The sequence below is a fragment of the Terrapene carolina genome, unplaced genomic scaffold (assembly GCF_002925995.2).
Source record: "Terrapene carolina triunguis isolate 2854851 unplaced genomic scaffold, T_m_triunguis-2.0 Scaffold193, whole genome shotgun sequence".
Classification (NCBI taxonomy): domain Eukaryota; kingdom Metazoa; phylum Chordata; order Testudines; family Emydidae; genus Terrapene; species Terrapene triunguis.
The window spans coordinates 6,524,446-6,530,812 of record NW_020664544.1 but is presented as its reverse complement, the minus strand read 5'-3'; the positions used below and the strand labels follow the sequence as shown (position 1 = coordinate 6,530,812).

At 46.1% G+C, this 6,367-nt stretch overlaps 1 protein-coding gene across 9 annotated transcripts in view; it reads left to right on the top strand.

Annotated features, from left to right (window-relative positions):
* Window positions 1-634: 634 nt before the first annotated feature.
* SPOP (speckle type BTB/POZ protein) overlaps window positions 635-6,367 on the top strand; it is a 63,280-nt gene continuing 57,547 nt past the window's right edge. For 4 of the 9 annotated variants that reach the window (XR_002908079.2, XM_024199401.2, XM_024199397.2 and 1 more), the window contains exons 1-2: window positions 635-744; window positions 4,830-4,901. The gene's annotated coding sequence lies outside the window, so the exon portion shown is untranslated. Of the gene's footprint in view, window positions 745-1,300; window positions 1,381-1,470; window positions 1,562-4,829; window positions 4,902-6,367 lie in introns of those variants that run through there. The other 5 variants (XM_024199406.2, XM_024199400.2, XM_024199398.3 and 2 more) reach the window with 4 other exon arrangements.

Here is a 6,367-nt window from a genome sequence, read left to right as displayed (position 1 = left end):
GTCAGGCCTGCCTGGGTTACCGGCAGCAGACAGGGACGCCTTTAGGGAAGAGCGATACTCAGATAAGAGCGTTGTTTTAAAATCCTTCTCTCTAGAGGTCTTGTTCCGGCTGCTCCAGTGAACACCCCTTGGCCATCTGGTCACCGTAGCCCGCTGGGCAGACTCCTAAAGGGAAGAACCACAGGCGCCGGAGGTCACGAGGACCTGCTTGGTAAGCCAGGTCGATAGGTGGGGTACTACAGCTCAAAGGCTGCGAAAACTGGGAAACCTCCCCCTAGCTTAGCTGGACACCTGAGAGGGGGCGCAGGGGCCACTAGCCCTGTGACCCTGCAGCCTCCCTTCTCCTCAAGAGCCACACCCCCAAACGGCCCCTCACCCACACAGACCCCCGCTCCCAGCACTGCAGGCCTCTCACCTCAGCCCATCTTTCCCGCCTCCGGGCCCGGGGGGGACGGGGGGCTGCCTACTCCCATGCGCGCGCGCCGCGTTCTCCTCGCTCACCCTCACCTCAGCGCGTGAGCCTCGGCCGCCACGCTCCCGCTTTACTCGACGCCCTTCCCGCCTCCCTGCACGCTGCGCATGCTCAGTGCGTCCCTCTCCCCACACACACACCCACACCCCCCTCTCCCCGAGCGTGGCGTCGTGGCGCTGAGGGACGGCGTCGCGGCGAGGCCCGGATGTATCGGTTTGGGGCAGTATGAGGAGACCACAAGGGGACAGCCACAACCAGCGGTACAACCTCAGGTGAGGGGAGGGGAGACCGGATGGCGGAGTGGGGCGAGACCCCAGGATCTCCACAGGGAGGGGTTGGTGGCACCACACCCCCTCCGAGAGTCGCATGTAGGGCAGCCCCAAGCAGGGACTCACCAGCTGGCTGGGAGTGGGAGATGCACTCCAGACTGCCCCTCTTTCCATTCTGGCTGTTCAAATGGCACTGCGACAACGGCAGCCCGCTGCTAAATAGTGAGCCATGATAGCTTAGGGGAACCGAAGGAGAACGGCGCATGTGCCGCAGCGCTGCCAAAATGTGAGCCGCTGAGAATCGAAACATCGGGGAGGGGCGGACGCATTTGTTGGGAGGAGGGCGCGCATGCGCGCGCCACGCCAGTGGGTGTTGTAAGGGCGCGTGCGCAACAACGGGAGGCATCCGCCAGAGTCCGAGGTGAGGCAGTGTGCGCGCGCAGCCCCCGTTAGGGTGCCGGAGGAGGAACAGTCAGGCTATCACGCACGCGCACCTCGAAGGGAAGAGCCAGGAGCAGCAACATCCTGCTGCTTCGTGCGCTCAGCGCCTGCGCAGAACGTCGCTGCAGGGACCTGCGGAATAATGATCCTCTGCACCTGCGCGGGGAGAATTGGAGAAGGGAGACATGCTGCCAAATAGTGAGCTCCCGCTGCTTGTATTCTCACAGGGGGCTGGCTGCAGAAAGTGGGGTAGGAGTCCTGGGGGAGGGGCTTTATCCTCACCCACTGCACCTGTCTGGGCCAGGGCCCCTTTGACTCGCTACCCTGCTATAGAACAAAGCTGCTTACAGCAATAGGGGTAACTCACTGAAGCCAGGAGGTAAGAGCCCTGGGGAAGGGGGCCAATAGTTAAGCCAGTAAGGATAATGGCGAAGGGGGAACAAGCTGTTGAATCAGCAAGGAGTGAAGTGAGGGAGAGAGGTAACCACCCACTAAAAATAAAAAATAAGGATTGGGTGGCAAGACCAATAGTTAGGAGGGAAATAGTTCAGTCAACGAATTCGAGTTGGGAAAAGGGGAATAAGGATCGGCATAAGGAAAGTGAGATGACCAGCAGCTAAACAAACAAAGAGAGTGTGTTGTTGGAGATGGGGGGGAATGGAAATGACCAATATTCACTAAACTAATGAGAATTGTGAGGAAAACAGCTAAACCAGCGGGGAAGATTAGTTTTTATATCAGCTTAGTACTGTATTGTAATCTCTTTTAGCAGAATGTCCCAGGCCTGGGACTGTATTAGTGCATCATCACAGTTGATGAAGAGGCAACAGAATTCCTTTTGCTCATGTTAAATATGTTTATAATATGAGCTGATTGCTAGATATGTTGGTATTTGTTACTGGAATACCTTGACGTATGCTATTGCAAGTGTAAAATAATTATCTGCATGGCTGTGGTCTGTGAGAAGGAAAGTGTATTTTTGTAAAAGGAAAATGTATGTCATTTGATCGTGTCTTCACATTTCTGTTACCAGAGTGTGTTAGATGTGATGTGGTTTTGTGATGTCAGAACATCATCATGGCTTATGAAAAGGAATGACTTTTTTGTAAACTAATGTTTGCTGGTTTCTATGTGTTGTCGGTCTGAGATGGTTTGCTGTAAGAAGTATGATGAATTATCATTAGGGCTGCAGATTTGTCACGGCATTATTTTAATCAATTACACTACAGTCATGGTAAATCTAGTACGTGTTATGGGTTTAGGAGGAAATGGTGTATAAAGTCACAGTGTGAGGAGGTCAGGTCCTGTCCCTGGGTTGGGAGGTCCTTGGGGTGATGGAGGGGGGAAGAGAGGTGGTTTTCAGAGCGAACTGAACCTGCACTCAGCCCTCAGCAATGGCTCTTGTCCTGCAGGACTGACCCAGCTCTCTGCTCCAGCCCTTTGGCTCCCGCCACATTGTGCAGGCGGGGCGCTCCCCCTATAACATGTTGCCCCCACCCTTCCTGGCCATGGTGCTGCCGGATCACTTGCCCCAAGGTATGGCAGTAAACGTGGTCAGGCCGTGGTCCAGGGTTAATCAAAGACACAAAGAAAAGTCACCGACAAACAGAAAAATGAAAGCATCTGTGACAAACCTGCAGCCCTAATTATCAATATTCATAGTCAGATGCTTTATGAAAATAAATAGTTTCCTCTGGAAAAGTCAAGTACAATGTATGGGAGACTTGATTCTTTGCTGGTAGACATATACATATATTAAAAAAAATTTTTTATTTTTTTATACCAGAGTGCTAGGCCTGAAATGGCTTGGTTTGATGATGTCACTTGCATCATTGTGGTTTATGGAATGAAGCTATGTGGCTATGTTTTGGTTTTTTTTTTTATTCACTGGTATATCTAGAGGCCTCAAACTTTGGCAGTATCAATGCATCACTGACAGCCTGTTACTAAATCAGAAATGGTCAGTAATAAAAAACAGGCACATAGTATTAGCCTCAGTAACTACTGTAAAATCTGATGTATGGACTTCAGGAACACTTACTCCTTATTCTGATAAAATTGATATTGAAAAATCAACTTTTATAAACCACATATTTTACTCTTTGGTTGGTATTTCTATTATCAAGGTGGTGGTATACTTTTTAAAGCCATAATAGAAAGTTACAAGATGATTTTGGCACTTTTTTTTTAATATTACAATTATAGTAAATTTCTAAATTTCTTAGGAACATGCTCGACCATTTTATATGTGGTCAGTACAGTCAGCAGTAGCCCACTTCTATAGCTGGAGCTTTATGTAGGATGTCATTGTACTTATATAATGGAACTTCAGCTTCAAATTGTGGTGGGAACTGTAGTTGGGACACTTTTTTTGTTTTGAAACAGTTTCCAGGAGTGGTACCATTGCTGATCCTACATGTTACGGTTGGGCAGTGTCATCAGTGGGAACACTTACAAAAAAGTCCCACTAGTTCAGTTGAACAGGTGTTAGAACTGGTCCATGATCTAATGTATATAAGGCTTTGGCCACCAGAGCCTTTTTTTTTTTTTTTTTTTTTTTTTTTTTTCATTTAGACCTTCTGAAAAGTAAAAACAGTTCCAGCTACCAGAACCATCCCTAGATTATTGTTCCATCAGGTCAGCTGAACCAGTGTTAGTACTAGTGGAATTTTTTTGGGGGTGGGGATGGGAATGTACATTTCTGTAGCATAGCCCGGGCTTTAAATGTACAATGTTAGATTTGTTGTGGGCTGTGTGTCTGTCCTCTATGAATTTTCATGTGACTTGCCATTCCACTGCCTCACACATGTTCTCAACCTGTACACTTCAAAGTATCTGGTTCAGTTCTTCTTGGGTGTTTTATTTCCGTAAAAGTTTGACCCAGAGATGGCAAAAGGTATATTTATTGAACTAATAAGAAGCAGTGTTAATCTTTGCTTGGAAGAGTCATAGAAGGCTCAAAATGGCTAGGTTCAAATTGGTGTGTTTAGAAATGTGTGCTGATGAACATCTGCACAGGTTTCTCTCCTCTCCCTCCCTCCCCCCCCCCCCCCCCCCGCCTTTCGGCTTAGTTCTCTGCACAATTGAAGGGTTACATAAGATCCTGCTGTAATGCTCCAACCTCTGATTACTGCTGCTTGCTATTCAGCATGAAAAGGGAATCAAACAGAAAATTTTTATTTATAATAGAAATGATTTATATACTCAGTTTCTGATGCATTGCTTGCTGCCTCACTACTAATTCAGAATCTTGCAGGATGCTACTGGGTTCTAGCATGAACAGTGTACTCAAGAGACTTATTAATGCATCATGTACCCCAAAATCTAAAGATGGATGACAGTGCAGAAGGATAACATAAGATTAAAAATACCCAAGTCTGGGTTTAAATTACGTCTTTGTTTATGAGGCAATTTTAGTCTTCTATTTCAGAAACTTATCTCCAGAGATTTAGCAGAGGTTGTCTCCTCTTCTTGGTTTCACATTCTTACTGCTGGCCCTGTACTGAACTCTGTTGGGATTGGAGGTGGAAGAAAGAGGGTGTTCTGTAAACTTATCTTTCTGTGCTGGTGATATGACTAATAGTCAAGAAAATACATAGCAGACACTGAATGTGCCATTTACTTTATTTATTTTTATAAATTTCTAGGACAAAAAAGATGCAGAACCACTGACTGTGTAGCAAATGCCCAGGAAAGACTTGGGAGTTCATTTTTACACTGTGAGTAAATTCTGTTGCTGATTACAGGAGTTGCATAGCTGCATTCTGTGTGGCAGAGCTGGTCTTGCAGCTTTGGGAGTGTCGGATTAATGAAGAAGCTAGTAGCACAGAAGGAATTAAACATTCAAACAATAACCCTTAACTGGACATATTGTTCTAGTTACTACTTTGGAAGAGACTAACAAAATATTCCTAGCTGCAGTGGTGCCTACTGCTGTAGGAGCAAGTACTAGAATTTCTATACTCTTCTGTAGACATTAGTGTTATTACTTCTTAGCCTGTAATGTATATAATATTCTGTCCATTACACAGTACGGTTATAGTCACTTCAAATTGCATTAGTAATAAACCCAGTGTGTACATTGTTGATGTTGACTATCTTTTTTTGGTACAGAAAAGGTTGAATTAATTTGACCGGCTGTATTTGACATGGTCCATCTAAAGCAATTTCCAGTGCTCTTTTTTACAAAGCTCCAGCTTTCTCTAATAACAAAAAATCCTTGTATGCAGACATTGGGAGAATGGACTACAGAATAAAAGCAGAATATTTACACTTAAAAATAGCAGGTGAACATGCTCACTAGTTACTACTACAACCATTTTAAGTATTTTGGAATCTCATTATTCACTAAATTGCACTTTGTCTGAAATATGGTAGAATCTAAAAAAGACTGAATTCTTGCAACCGTTACACTTTCAGGAGCCTCACAGCTCAAATGTCATCAGAGGTATAAATCTATTTAAATTATGACATGGACTTTGAAATTATGGTATACTTAAAAAAGACACTGAGTTTGGGTCACTCTGACCCCATCACACATTCTTATCTGTTGGGGTTGGTGCAGCTAAAATTGACAGCTGTACTGCTAGAGGGTCAGAGCTCTCTGAAAATCTACAATAGATGTCTGCTATCAAATCTGAAACAACCCCCCACTGGCAACATCTACACCAGTGGTTTTCAACCTGCGGGCTGCTTGTGGCCCAATCAGCACACAGCTACGGCCCATGTGACATCCTCCGTGCCGTACAGGGATCGGCAACCTTTGGCATGAGGCCTGTCAGGGAAATCCGCTGGCGGGCTGAGACGGTTTGTTTACCTGCAGCATCCGCAGGTTTGGCTGATCGCAACTCCCGCTGGCCGCGGTTCACCGTTAGAACATAAGAATGGCCGTACTGGGTCAGACCAAAGGTTCATCTAGTCCACTATCCTGTCTACCGACAGTGGCCAATGCCAGGTGCCCCAGAGGGAGTGAACCGAACAGGTAATGATCAAGTGATCTCTCTCCTGCCATCCATCTCCACCCTCTGACAAACAGAGACTAGGGACACCATTCCTTACCCATCCTGGCTAATAGCAGATTTAACCTCCATGAATTTATCTAGTTCTCTTTTAAACGCTGTTATAGTCCGAGCCTTCACAACCTCCTCAGGCAAGGAGTTCCACAAGTTGACTGTGCGCTGTGTGA